The 14,766-nt window shown below is 45.4% G+C and overlaps 1 pseudogene; it reads right to left on the reverse strand.

The window, feature by feature from the left end:
• Positions 1-11,991: 11,991 nt before the first annotated feature.
• Positions 11,992-13,724, reverse strand: LOC147956766 (uncharacterized; annotated as a pseudogene).
• Between the last annotated feature and the right edge of the window lie 1,042 nt (positions 13,725-14,766).

Consider the following 14,766-nt stretch of genomic DNA (forward strand, 5'->3'; position numbering starts at 1 on the left):
ACACGGCACCCTATCCCTTCCCTGACGGGAACCTGGATACCATAGCATAGGAACCTCGAAAATACGTATTATAGGTTGGTTGTATACACACTCATCCTTTAAGAAGATAAGAGAGCCCCGCGGACATTTCCTTCCTCGAAACCTGGAAACTGATACTGCCTCGATTCTGCTTCCGTCTATCATGTCCAATCTTACTTTCGTGCCGATGAAGGGCAGTCCGGAAGGTGGAGTTAGCACCGGGCCTATTCTTAGAAGAATAAGTAGGAGTAGGAGCACTCTTCTTCCTCAAGCATAGCCGTATTAGTTGGATCCGGCATCCTTTCGACTGGAGATACCCTAGCATTACCGGCTTCCCGGCATACTGGCAAGTTTACTTGACTCACCCATTCTTGAGACTGGCCTGGCCACTACTTTATTTGATTTCCTTGTCACTGTAGTAAGCAAGCGGCACCTATTGATCTACTTCCCTCTAGCATCACTCATCCTTACGGCACTAGTCCATCCATCCCTCGACCAAAGAGAGTCTTCCTCCTCACGGAACTAGGGTTTGGTTTCATAGACAAGACTTTCGAGCGCGACGTTGTGCACATCCTCTTGCTTGGTATCTTTTCTAGTGTACATCACATTCATTTTCCTTTCCATGAATTTGCCTTTCATGTAGATATGATAATCTTCGTGGCATCAACCTCATATAGGAGCTGCCAGTAGTACTTTCGCGGGATTTTAAAGCAGGCAAACTTATGATGCGAGTCTAGTTAGAATAGAACCAGTGCACTCTGAAATCCGAACCAACCAATACGCTTCGCTTTCCTCTGCTCGTATAGACTCCGTTCGTGTTAGGACATCCATAGCCAATAGTAATAGTAGCTAGTAGCTTCGCCCCCCCTTGCCCCCGGAAAGGTTCTCATTCCTCACTGGATCTAGTTGACTTGCTGCTACAGCAATCAATCTATCTATATGTTCCGGACGGAAGAGAGAGTTTCCTACATTCCCATTCCCATGAACTGAACATCGGGTACCAACGATCTGGAATCCCGTGCTGAAACCTACAGATATGCACCTGTGCGGACCAACCTGGCAATCCTCCTGTCTATTGTTTCTATCTGGACTAGCGCTTCCCACTGGAGCTTACTACTTGACTAGAGCACTTAAACTTGTTAGTTTCATTAGTCAGTTTCCTAGCATAGCAAAGTGAGTTTCCCATCAACGGATTATCATCCTGTTTCCATGAACATCAGGTACATATATGAACCTGTCAACGGAGCAGAACATATGATATGAACCAAGTAGATTCGTCTTTTTGCTCGTAACGTTAGTAGTTACTTGTTCATTAGTAGTGAACTATGATCATTTGTGAGGAGTATGTTTTCAACTCTATGTATGTCAATTCGAGAGTAGAGCGATCTATGTCAACCAAGAGCAGAACTCTCTCTATTTCCGGCACAGGCTTTCTTTCAATCAAGAAGAAGATTATTTCATATTTTATCACTATCCGGACTGCTATCTACTATCTACCTATCTAGCTACCGGGGCTCGTTGTGAGGCGGGACCCAACCCTCCTCTTCACTATACTGCTTCAACAGAAATGGATCCATCATCTGCTACCCATGAGTAATAACGTTACGAATCTACCACTGATCCCGAGGGCAAGTATGAAAAAGAGAGTCAAGCAAGGTTGGATTCGTATGTTCCATTTGAGTAAGCCTCTGATGCCCTGCGCACATGGCTTCTTGCATGCCCGGTGGCAGGACAGATCTCCCAACCTGGAGTATATTCCCGGCCCCGTAGCTTAGCTTAAGATCTTCATATTTCAAGTCCACCGGCATGGGACCTGACCTTGGGAATAAGCCCCGCCCTGTCCTCTAAGATATGAGATCCACCCACACCCAAACCTGGAAAAGCGGCAGGCTCTAGTCGAACTCCATACCAGAAGAGAAGAGAACTCTTTCCGTTGGAAGAAAGAGAAAAGGGGCCGGGCTATGCACTTCAAGAGAACCAACCCAAGAAGCACTCAATAAACTATTATATATAGTCCTGGCCAAGAGAAGGCCACCAGATCAAGCTAGCAGGAATGGGTACTACAGCACCAAGAAAGATCGATGGAAAGGGATATGAAACTATTTTAGATGCACGCTCTAGCTCTAAAGCAAGCTTATACGCACTCATAAAGGTGCCGTCTAGTGCCGTGAAGATAAACCGATTCTCTGACCATCCCTCGAGATAGCCTTTGATTCTCTTTAAGGATCCGGGAGCCATATAAGGATGAGTTAGCCGTAGGATATGATTCCTTCTTGGGAAGGGAATAAGGGGATCGAGAATGATGCTGCAAACAAGATAAGGGATTCACCAAGGCAGTATTACTATGGAAATGGTATAGAGCTAGCCCAGAAAAGAGAATCCATGGCATGGCTATTCACTCAATCAAAAGAGAAGGTCATAATCTGGAAACTATTCCAACACAGAAGGGTTCTACGCTAGGAATCACTAAACTAGACGAGCACTTCTCAAGTGCCAGCTAGGAAACTGTCTGTACTGTAAACCAACCTTGTCCCCACCCGTAGAGAACTTTTAGTAGATGGAAGCGAGCTCCCTAGTCCTATTCGACCCACTTGGAATTCCCTTGTGTGAATCATTCATGTAGCATTGATATACGAGAAGGAACGCCAAAACCTAACTCTACGTCCACCATCCATAGTATGCCCGCCTAATGAATGCGTCTTCTTCCTTAGTTGGAATGTACAACTTCCATCTCTTATCGTCATGATACCTCATTCGCCATATGGTAAAGGCCATAGCCGCAATGGTAGTTTTATCAACTATGTCAACTTTGTAGTACTCAAAAAAGATCTGTTGCGCCCTGACCATGATATGACCTAAAAGCTCGACGTCATGTTTCAAATACTTGAGATAATCCACTGCATTTTCGACAATCGTTTCAAGGGTGACGTTTGTGTGATGGATCGTACGCTTACTCACCATCACACAAATGTCCCTAAACCTCAGTAAGCCTTTCTAGATGATGCATTTCCCTTCTTATCTATCGATGTATTCATCTGAGGCCACAGGCAGGTATATATCTACGAGTGGTTTATATAAAGGAGGGTCCTGATAAGAATGCTGTTCGAAAAAGGCGAAACAAGTTGTGTTGACTGAGGCTCAGAATACGTTCTTGCACCACTCCTTCCAAACACACATACCCTTTCTTCTCACAAATGTGAAATTCCGGAACTCTGTGTGTAATTGTTGCAACAACGATAGGGACTCTGCCGAGGGCTCCCCGGTAGGTTCTAGTCTCTCTTTATACTGCGACTGGAGCAAGGCGTAATGGGCTGTGTGGTATGTTGATCAAGCAGGTGCTGCATTGGCTGTAGCTGCAAGAGGTCTTGAGACAGAAATTATGCCATTATTGCTTCTTTCATTTAAAAGCTTGAGTCGGTTCTATCTAGCTAAGTTATTCAATAAAGTAGATCGAAGTGTGTGATGCTTGTGAGTTTGGCAACTACTATATACGATATTTATAACAATACTTGATACTTGATTTATGACTTCCTCTACCTAGACCCACACCTACTTTGAATTTAACTTAACGGAGCGGCGGATCCACTAAAAAGGGACTACATTCCAATCCTACTTACCAGAATAAATAGTTGTATGGCATTCGAACCCCACCTTCATGGTTGTATTCTAATTAGCTGGAAATGTATGACCTAAGCTTCTCAACAGGCATTCACTCAACAGAGCACTTAATGAGTTTTCTAATGGCTTGAAAGACTACTATGTTTCTTTTAAGCTTAGTTGCAAAAGAAAAGCAAAGGGGAATGCGGGTCCATTTCGTAACGCTTACGGTGATAAAGAAAAGTAACTCCCATCCGCGTGAGAGGCATCGCTACCGGGCCGGGCCTCGATTCCTTTCCTTGTCTCCATTCTGATTGATTCGCTTCTTCGCGCAAGCACTTGGTTCGCCCCTTACTATAACCATCCCACTCAATCTTTTACACCGATGTTTCGTACTCTCTCGACCAGGTCATCATAAGAAAATACTGCCAAATCTTTCCGAAATGAGAGAAGGAGGGAAGGCGCGCTACAACTAACTGCTGAAAAACGCAAGATTAGCGCTAAGAAGCAACCCTAGTTTAAGTACTAGCGTCCCACCCCAACGTTCTTGTACTTCAAAATACTCTCCCCCGCTTGCTGCTCGCCTCATCCAGACGTGGCTTATGTAGTGGTCGGCATTCCTACGTGCTCCGACTGATCCCCACTGGAGATTATATGAGGGGTCTTGGAAACTGTCGTGACGCTTTGGTGACGAAGGTCACCGGGGTGACTATGGAAGGATTCCGTGGTAGTCTCTGACTCCCTCCAACTCAATCAATATCAAGAACATGTCGTGAGCATGGGGTTTGGTTAGGCTTGGTTGAGTTTGTAAGAAAAGATAGTAGGTTGAGGGGCTTCATTGATTAGTAAACCTACGGTGCTGGTAAGGTCGGGACCGTGGTCGTCCGTCTCCGCTTTGCCGGCCGATAAGATCACTGAGATTGACCAGCCAGCTGGGTAGGTTTGGCTATTCCTTTCTATTGAAAAGGAGTCAGCTGTCTGCGCGAGTCACCTTCCTTAGGCTCCGAGTCACCTTCTTCTAAGATCCGCTGGACGACACGGCATTCTCGTTCTATAGGCCGGCCGTACTTGTGATGGTTCCCCAGGATCCAATAAATCCACTTAGGTCTATGTTGCCGCGATATTGTTCTATGGAAGCGGGTGGGCTGCTTTTTAGAAGTTCGGCCCGGTTTTTCATTAAAAAAATAAAAAAGGGGGGGGAGGGATTGACCTTTCTAACACATATTCTGTCGTACCGGCATGGCCCCACTGATTTGTTTTCGATCGGAGCATCAAGCAGCGCAACCCGGTTCTACTTGACTAAGCCCCGTGCTCGTCCAAGGAGGGCGTTTGCTTTACCCAACTCCCCTTTTTGATAACAAGGCAAAAACCTCCGACCCGACATTCATGAGTTTCGAATGAAGAATGAAGAGTGCCCTGCCCCTCTTTTTTTTTCCCTAAATCTTGGATTTGGAAGTTGGTAAAGACCCACCCCTTGTTTAAGTCAGAATGAGTCCCCGAGACATTGGCTTCCGCCAACAGTGAACTATTAAGGATCGCATCCCGCGCATATTCTACATTATAGCCTGCAACTAATTCAGCTTCCGCTTCTGGGAGATCAGACGGAGCTCGATTAGTTTCTGCTAGACGAGGAATAAGGAACATAACCAATACGGGGAACAAGGGAATACCGGACCATATATGCTTTTGCGCCATGACAATCTCACTCGAATTACAGGGACCTACACATATTAGTACAGTATACCGGGGTCCCCGGCCAGAACCACACGTGCAAGTTTCCCTGCATGTGGCTCGTCCGTGCTTTTATCCGAGGCGCTGCCTGCGACTCTGCATGGGAGAAGAGGGCTGAACTGCAAACTTTCGTGTTCAGAGCATTGCATTGTCTAAGGGAGTAGGGTGAGTAAGCTGCGCCTACCAAGCTAAGCTTTCGTCGAAAAGGCGTCACTGCTTCCTTTTCGGCGCCCGCCCTTTATTTAGATGTTGGGGCAAGGCAAGCCCAAGGAAAGTCTAGGTTGGCGCTCCATCTCGGCCGGCATCCTGCTCTCGAGAGGGTGTGGTCCTTGAGTGAACTAGTCATGTGCTGTGTTGCCCCAACGCAGGGGCATTTGGTGAGGAGCTACGGTCCGGTGGTTGAAAAGCCACTGATCGGAGGCGACTAGACTGGAGTGCTTTCATCAAATGATGCATGTGGGCTGAGCCATTCCCATCCCAAGTGGTGGCCCGATTCGGCCTGGCCTGGTCGGAAAGAGATTCTAAATCTCGAATATGCGCACCGAGAATAGATATCTATGTTAGCTAGCGGGGGCGGGCTTTCCCCTGGTAGTCCCGCTGTGTCCTCTAACAGTCCGTCTCGTCTCATCTTTCTTTGGCTATACTTGTAGCCAGCCATATTAGCTCCACATTCCACCCTTTTTGATTTCTGACGAAAAAGGCAGTCATCAGTCGCCCCCTTTCCTATTTAGCTTTGCTTGCTGCCTATTATGAGAATAGGTCCCGGTTCAAGCGGACCGCCTTTCATCATCATCTATACCAGCTGCCACGCACGATCCCATAGGAACGATTTCATCGCCCTAAGAAGTAGAACGCGCCATCACCTACAGCCCTTTCCTCTGCCGGGGACTTTCACGAAATGAAAATGGGCGGCATCATCGTATGCTCGACATTAGTTGCCCTGGTGTATATCCCGGAGTACTCCTATGGCCGATCTGTCACCCATACATGAAGGCCTTGGCCCCATCCCGTGTGGAGAATGCCCCCCTTACGGCACGACTTAGTCTGTTATTTTCTTTTGTCAGAGTGGATTCGGACCGCCACTTCTCTGAAAGCATGGTTCTTGCCTCCCTCTCTCCTCCCTCCTTGGAGCTCGTCCATTCGTTGGGTGATCCCTTGCTCTCACGTTCGAGTGTTTGCTCGTCGTTTAGGCCGGTGAGTTACATTTTTGCTCATTGCAGTCGCCTCCGGGGTTCTTCGCACCTGGGTAGTACCAGGACCCTTGTGCCCCGGACTGCACTGCCCGCCCTATGACCCAAAACTCAAAATGAGCCTTGCGACGAGACGCGGACATTCCTCATGCTGCGGTTCCCTCCGGTCCGTTCCCGGGTTGGGTTAGGGGAAGATCCGAGTGATTGCCTTCGCGGATCCAAACGTGCTCACAAGGCGCACAATAAGAATAAGACCAATAGAGACTTCATAAGGGACCATTTGAGCTGCAGATCGTAATGCTCCTAGAAAGGCATATTTCGAATATAGAGGACGTTCCCAACAATCCACGAGAATATCATACCCAACTATGAACCGTACGAGCACATCCTCTGTCACCCCCACCGCGCTTACGGCTCTATACCCCAACCCAACTTGCTCTGGCCCTGAGTCCTCCCGCATCTCTTCCTCGGTAAGCGGACCGTGGAAGCTGGGGAGTATCCGCTTGGGACTGATAGAAAACAGCATATCTTTTCCCTCCTGACCCCTATAAAAATCTAGTGGAAGTCCGGTCGCGTCGGAGACATCTTTATCTGATTTTGAGGCTTCGTCGTCCGGCTTCTCCAAAATTATGTTAGGATCGGCTGGCTCATCCTCATCATCCGAAAAGAAAACAGAGACAAAACAGATTTGTTTCAATGACATATGTAATCAGACTGAAATTGATGTCGAAGACACGATCATTCACATCAATTGAAGCAGGCAGGAAGGGCGTGGAAGCTACCGTTTAACGAATGCAATGCAAGCAAGGTAGCTTGCTTACTCTCCATCTAGCGTGCGTTGCCGGCAAGGAAGGAGGCATTGGAAAGACTAGACCATACACATTAATTAGTACAAGAAAGAGGCATTCGGGAAGCGACTAGTCGCTTCTGGCGAAGCTTAACAAAGGCCGACTACTACATAGAGACAACTACTACCAGTCATGAGCGATAGTGAAGCCGTCAGAGGCAGAAGCTGTCGCTTGACGGACGAAGCCGAGCCGATACGATAGGCGGGCGAAGTGAGCGAGACCAAGACGGGCCAGACGTGGAGTGGCGAAGGGGGCCTACTATACGTATACGTGATTAGTAAGCGGTTCAAGACATCGAACGAAAAATCAAGTGAACTAATGAACAGTGTGATTGATCAAACAAGTACCAAGGAGCAAGAAAACGTATGCGCTTTAGCAAGGGATGAGCGCGAAATCCGTTGCTTGTTCTTTCGGTAGCCTTCTTTCATTTCCGAATTTGCTTGCGAGCAGTCCTTGCATTAGTATGAGTTCGTTGACCGCGTAAGGGCGATCCATCTTGATGACAAATTCCACGATAACGAGAAATAGAAATTAATCGTTCGATGTCTGCTCGTTCTCCCCTCTTCAATTCCCAATGAACAACATGATCTTGAGCTATCATTTGTTCAATTTGGTCGATCTGATACTTAGTTAACTCATTCATCTTGATGTTCCCACTGATACCTAATCGATAACGAAGCTGAATGGCTTTTTTCGGTCCAATTCCATCCATTTTTGTTGAGGCAATTCTGACTTGTTCATCGGGAAGTGATCTAGCTCCTGAGATATATGACATTCTTTATCCTTATCTTTTCCTGGTCTTCTCGGCTGGAATCTACAATCTACACCTCTCCAAACACAAACGCAATATCTTGAGTACCCGGAACCATGTTCAGTGCTGCAAAAGCGCAGCTGTAGCCCCCTAGAATCTTCGGCTCCTCGTTTTTATTCAATTATGAAATGACTCATTTTGATGGAGATTTGTAGCATCATTCAAGTAAATACAAATTGAGATCGTAGAAACATGAGCTTGTAATATAGCTACACCTAATTCCAGACCGGTTAATGCTAGAACTATAAATAAGGGACCAAGATCTCCTATGAAATAGAAAATATTATTCAGAAATAGCATAGTCCAAGCAAACCCACTTAAAATCTTTACTAAACTATGACCGGCCATCATATTAGCAAATAAACGTATTCCTAAGCTTAATGCACGAAAACAATAAGAGATTAGCTCAAGGAGTACTAAGAAAGGTGCTAACGGCAGTGGGACTCCCGCAGGTAATAAGAAGCTAAAAAAATGAAGCCCATGTCTTTGAAATCCAACGATCGTAATGCCTATAAAAATGGAAAATGAAAGAGCCAAAGTAATGAGAAAATGACTTGTCACTGTGAAGCTAAAGGGTATCATACCCTGGGGATTACGAAATAACGAAAAAGTAAAAGTGACCGAGATGCGAGGGAAAAACTTTTGTTTCACATTTCCGGAAAGACCACCTATTTGTTCGTTTACCAGGTTCAGCACGAAATCATAAATAAGCTCGACCAAGGATTGCCATGCATTTGGCACTGACTTTCCACCTCCCTTTTTCGTAACAACAAAAAAAAGAAAAACGACCAAAACGACAGTGAGCAGCATATACAAGACTGAAATTGTAAATGTAAAATAAAAGTTGCCCACATGAAGATAAATTATTGGGTAAATGACAAATTGATCCAATGGGGTTTCCAAAAAAAGCTGATTCGAAGCACTTACAACGCTACCCGGCGGGGAGTCTTCGGCCCTCCATATTTCGTTATAAAAATTAACAAAGCCCGCGTTCCAAGTGAAGCTTTGGCGCCCCTTGAAATGTAAATCCGCGAAAGTATCCCTTAGAGACGGGAAAGAATCCACGCCCAGAAACTGGTTACAAAACCAGGTAACATCGTATGCAGGTGGCAAAGCCAATTCTGCCTGCTGCATGTATGATTCTACCATTTTTGTGATTTCAAAAAGCAAAGCCTCTGTATTTCCGGGCGCAATTCCATACATTTTTAAAAGGAGGTTCATGTCTTTCAAGGTAGGTGCCTCCACCCCTTCCAAAAGCCGGTTCACAAGCTGCGGATCCAACGCAGGTTGGGAAAAATTAAAGAATGGACGTGAGAGACGCTTTGTGCTGTTTGTGTTATGAAATCGAATTTGTTCATCTCCAGGTAACTCCATCTTTTTCAGCTCTGCTCGCTCACTTTTGAAAGGAAAGGAGACTGATCTTGACGTCGGCGTTGGTTTTTCCGACGAAACGAATATTTTTTGGATTGAGATTTCACATAAGCATTGCACAATGATCCGCATTAGGCGGGGAGCAGCAATGATACCGCTGGCCGGGAATAAGTACCTATCCCTCTACTACTTACGATGTTTTTCGTTCTATTGAAATCCTGCATCGAGCCGATGTTTCATTGATCGATACCGGGCACATCCATCACATCAACTATTTCACTTTTCATACGCATTTATTGACGGACCGGTAAACTAGACCCGAAAAACTCCTATTTTTAAAACGAAAGACCCATCACAAAATTATGGCGCAACGCTATGACGAGCGTTCTCACAGGCCGGCACCTCGATGCATCCGTCTCAAGAGTTGTACACCTTACATGTGCTTCACGCCACAATCTCTCACTTTCTGCTCCTCCATCTGTCTCCATCATATAATCGATCTCACCTCTCATGTCTGAGTGAAAAAACCATATTTGTTAGTATATATCAAGGCTGAGAGGACACGTTCCTCTCATGTCGAGATTAGTATTAGGGACCCTTAGTATTATTAACCGGTTACTATACGTACATGCAGTGAGAAAATCAATCTATGCTCTCATTCACATTTCATTCTAGCACTGACGACTCCAGCCCTATCTATCCCTAGAAGCAAATGGACCCTAGAAGCAAATGGAGTAAGTCCGATGGAACACTCGGATTGGAAAAGATAATTATACTTATAGGCATGGATGAAAAAAAACCGGAAGTCTTGGCTGTATGACAAATGCTCAAATAATTGAGCTGCGTATTCAGATCCAAACGATCAAGAAAGGATCCCAGACTGCTCAAGATTATCTGCGCAGGATCAAATTCCAGTCTGATCAACTTGCAGCAGCAGGAGAACCTGTGACAGACAAAGATCTTGTCTTGTACACACTTGGTGGATTAGGCAGAGACAGCCACTGATCAGATTCAGCTGACCTCAGAGGGGACTGAGATGGTGGAGAATAGCCACCAAGGAGAGTGGCAGAAGACATCATATCCAAGGACCAAGAGAGCAGCAAATAAGATGAAATATAAGTCACCAGTCAAAGCCATGAGGAAGAGCTCAAGGATTCAGGACACTGGGCTGACCATCCAGGAGAAGGCGACACAGAGGGTATCACAAAAGAATCTGGAAGGTAATCCCTCTTGCTCCAAAAAAGCTTTTGCTATCCTAAATGCTGTCCCTAATACATATTATTATGAGATTGCTTCCAAAAAGTAATATGAAACTAAAAGGATCCAATGAAGAACCGGGGAATAGCTTATATCCAGTCCTTCTCTATGACTTGCCGAATAGACTTATTCGCAGCCATACACTGTCTTATTTAAAAGAGTCCCCTGTCTCGTGAACAATCGAACTTGGTAAACTTTGAAATAATCGTTTAGATAGCATTAGCCGCTTTTCTTCCTTTTCTCTGCCAGTCTTTCAAGTTCTCACCCTCCCAGAAAAGAAGGGAAAGTCTTCTTACTAGCTAGCTTTTATATCTCGCGAATAGGGAGTTAAGGAGTGTAACTATAACCTATTTGTCACAAAGTTCAATACTCTCTAGAGGAGGTAAATCAATGGATACGGGTACGCCTGGTTGAAGCAGCCCCTACACATCTATGGGTTGTTCCAGCCTCTGCTAGTGGGTGGTTTTTCATTTCTACAACAGGTGCTTGGTTCAAAAAAAGCTTATGAGTTGAGTTCGTCCTCAGCTACGGATTGGGGGCAGCATTCTCAGATTACTTGACTTGCTGCTAGCTTAGAGGAGAGAAAAAAAATCCCGCTTTCATTTACCTTTAAGTCTGAGAGAAGGCTTTTTCTTTCTATTAAAAGATCACAAATCAGAGGGGTGATCAGTCCTCTTTCAATCCTTCATCTTCTTATGAGTAGCCGCCACAGGGGGTCCTCAGTCTGAATCCTCCACTAGCATTGGACCAACAGTCAGTCTAGCTCTCGCTCTTATCCAATTTCCTTATCCTTTCAAGGCAAGGTCGGAGTAGTAGGAAAATACAATTTCTTTTGTTGCATGCGGACCCGCTTGTGAGACTGAAGAAATTGAAGCTAAATGACAATCTTAACCTACTTGCTTACAGGATCCTTAAGAAACTGTGGACTTTTGCACCTTTCTGTCTAGCTTGAGTTATCTTTTAGTTCTCTCCCCTCGGCAAAGTGGATAGGAAAGAGTCTTGCTTCCATTCCACTAGCCAAGAATAAGGAGAGTGACTTTCTCTTTTGAACCTCTTAAGCTGACTTGAAAAAAAAAGTGGTACACCCCTCAGAGATATAGGGACCGCCATGCTCGTCCACTTTCTTGATAAACGACTCGATGCATTTTCTCTTCCTTGCCGCTGAGACTGAGACATATCAAAAAGATCTATTACTAAAAGGAGATTGGGATCATCCTGTGGTTACCGGATGATGGGAATAACTAAGCATAAATTTGGAAATGAGCACGAAATGTCTATAAATGAATTTTCTCATTATTCGTTATTTCCGGGTCTTTTCGTTGCATTCACTTACAACAAGAAACAACCACCAGCGTTTGGTGCAGCACTTGCATTTTGGTGCATTCTTCTTCCTTTCCTTGGTCTTTCGTTCCGTCATATTCCAAATAACTTATCTAATTACAACGTATTAACCGCTAATGCACCTTTTTTTTTATCAAATCTCAGGGACATGGTCTAATCATGAGGGTAGTATTTTATCATGGTGTTGGATCCCAAGTTTTTATGGATTCCTTTTTTGTTACCGGGGTCGACCCCAAAGCCATAATGTCTCAAAACGAAGAGGCTATAGAGAAACTTTTATTTTTTCCTTTGTCTCGAACTTCGTGAAGAACTCCATTCTATCTCTCCAACAAAAAAGTCGGGCTGCGCCCCAGTTGTACACTCCCTTCGTTCGGAGAACCCTTGTTGATTCTGAACTTCGTTCGCAAAGTAAGCGTCCTTTTAACGGGCCAGCCCTTTTTAATGCGCCGCTTGACCCTGTTTTGAAAATGAGCTTTGCTCTTCTGGGCGCTCCCGTGGTTCGCGAGAAGGAAAAAGGACTAATCTTTTCTTACATCTGGCACGAGATGAAAAAGAGAGAGCTTCGTCTATCGATGAACAGCAGATTGACGGAGCTCTTGGCATTGCTTTGTTTTTCTCTCCTTTCCTATCAGCGAGTTCCGATCCTTTTGTTCGAAATTTCTTCGCTCGTACCGAACCGCTTGCAGAATCAAATCCAGTTCCACAAGATCCTATATCAGCTATACATCCTCCTTGCATTTATGCCGGAGATGTCGCCAGTGCTATGGGCTTTGGGTTATGTAGATCAAAAATGATGAATGGGATTGTGGCACTCCACTCGCCGCCAATGCGGAAGGATGCCGCCGAAAAGAATGGAACGCTGCTTCGCTCTGCTGGATGCGTCGGATCCCATATAAGAAGCTCGCTTTTTACCCGATCATTCAAACATTTTGTGGGCGGCGCGCCTGCTCTATTGTTGCGTAGCAATAGAAGCCTGCTCATGCTGCTTCGGCGGCGCTTTTTCGCCTTCTCTTCGCTCTGGACAGGAGCGCTAATGGACACGGGGAGGGAGCAGGCGAAGCGTGTCGTTCGTAATGGAAAGAAAGACACCACTACTTCGCCTCTTTGTTGGACCGCCGGCGCGAACACGGTGGTCTCTGACCAGGACCAGGAACCAATTCGAATTTGGATCTTGACATGTCGGTTGTTTTTAACCGTAGGCATCTCGCCAGGAAGTTGGTAGGCTCATCATGAATTAGGTCGGGGTGGCTGGTGGTTTCGGGATCCCGTAGAAAATGCGTCTTTTATGCCTCGGGTATTAGCCACAGCTCGTATTCATTCAGTAATTCTACCCCTTCTTCATTCTTGGACCTCGCTTCTGAATATTTTGACTCTTCCATGCTGTGTCTTAGGAACCTTTTCAATACGGTCCGGATTGCTAGCTCCCGTTCATAGTTCCGCTACAAACGATACACGAGGAAGATTTTTATGGCGGTTCTTCCTTCTAATTACAGGCATATCTATGACTCTTTTTTACCAGATGAAGCAGGAGGCATCGGTCCGTAGAACCTATAAAAAGAGATGGTTGTGGCGCGAAGTACTCTTATGCACCTACGTCACTCGGCTCGCGCGCAACCCCACCCCGTTATGTTATGTTATGGAAGAATTTAGCTTCTTGCTGGGCTGGTTATTCAGAGCCAGCAACTGGCTGCCGGATTTCGTCCCGTCCGTAGCGCTTCGGAAGTCACTCTGGCGTGGCGCTGCTGGATACTTCTGATCAATAGGAATAGGAGGGAAAAAAGCTTATGATGAGCATCTATTGGAGTCGATCATTTCCAAGATCTAATTCTAGTTTCTTATTATGTAGTGGAAACGCCTCACAATCTTCAGTTTTACGCTTACGCTTAAGGGAAGAAATGTTCTTGGTGGATGCAGGCCCTGGTACCCCCAAAATTTGTATGCAAGATGAGCTTACAGGACTGCCAATCAAGCGAGCCACCAGGTTTGAGAATAAGGTGGGATCCAAGAATGTAGTGGCTGGTGAATCACTGATCAAAAAGCGGATTTTTGAGAGATTCTTCATCGATCTAGTGGCCGGTGAATCACTGATCAAAGAGCGAGCAGCCGCCAGGTTTAATGATTTTGTGGGATCCCTGGATGTAGCGGCTGGCGAACCGCTTCTTCTTCCACAAAGATTCAGACAAAACCGAGCTTGGATAGAACTGAAGAAGATTTGGCGAACGAAGAAAAAGGTAAAAGGGTTTATTATAAAAAATCAAAGGAGGTTATTCAGTAGCCATCGCGGGTTTCATTACTTTTCTTCCATTCAAAAAAGCTCTTCTAAAAAAAAGGATAGCGAATGATCGATTCACCATTGATAGCATTAACCCTAAAAGGAGGGATATTGTGATAATAGCGGCAGATCAAACAAGAACTTGATGAAAAGATAGAAAAAAATTATGAAAAATCCGAAGCCCACCTTAATCCATTTTGTTGAGGATCTTGCACTTATTCTGGCCCTATATTTACATAGCCAAGAAAGGCTCTGGCGATCATGCGTGACTGGCGGAGCGCCTATCGCCCTGGCACGGCACTCTAAAATGCATGTTGGGTTGGGCCAGCA

Source organism: Triticum urartu, chromosome 7A, assembly GCF_056163025.1.
Source record: "Triticum urartu cultivar PI428250 chromosome 7A, HENAU_Tu73, whole genome shotgun sequence".
Classification (NCBI taxonomy): domain Eukaryota; kingdom Viridiplantae; phylum Streptophyta; class Magnoliopsida; order Poales; family Poaceae; genus Triticum; species Triticum urartu.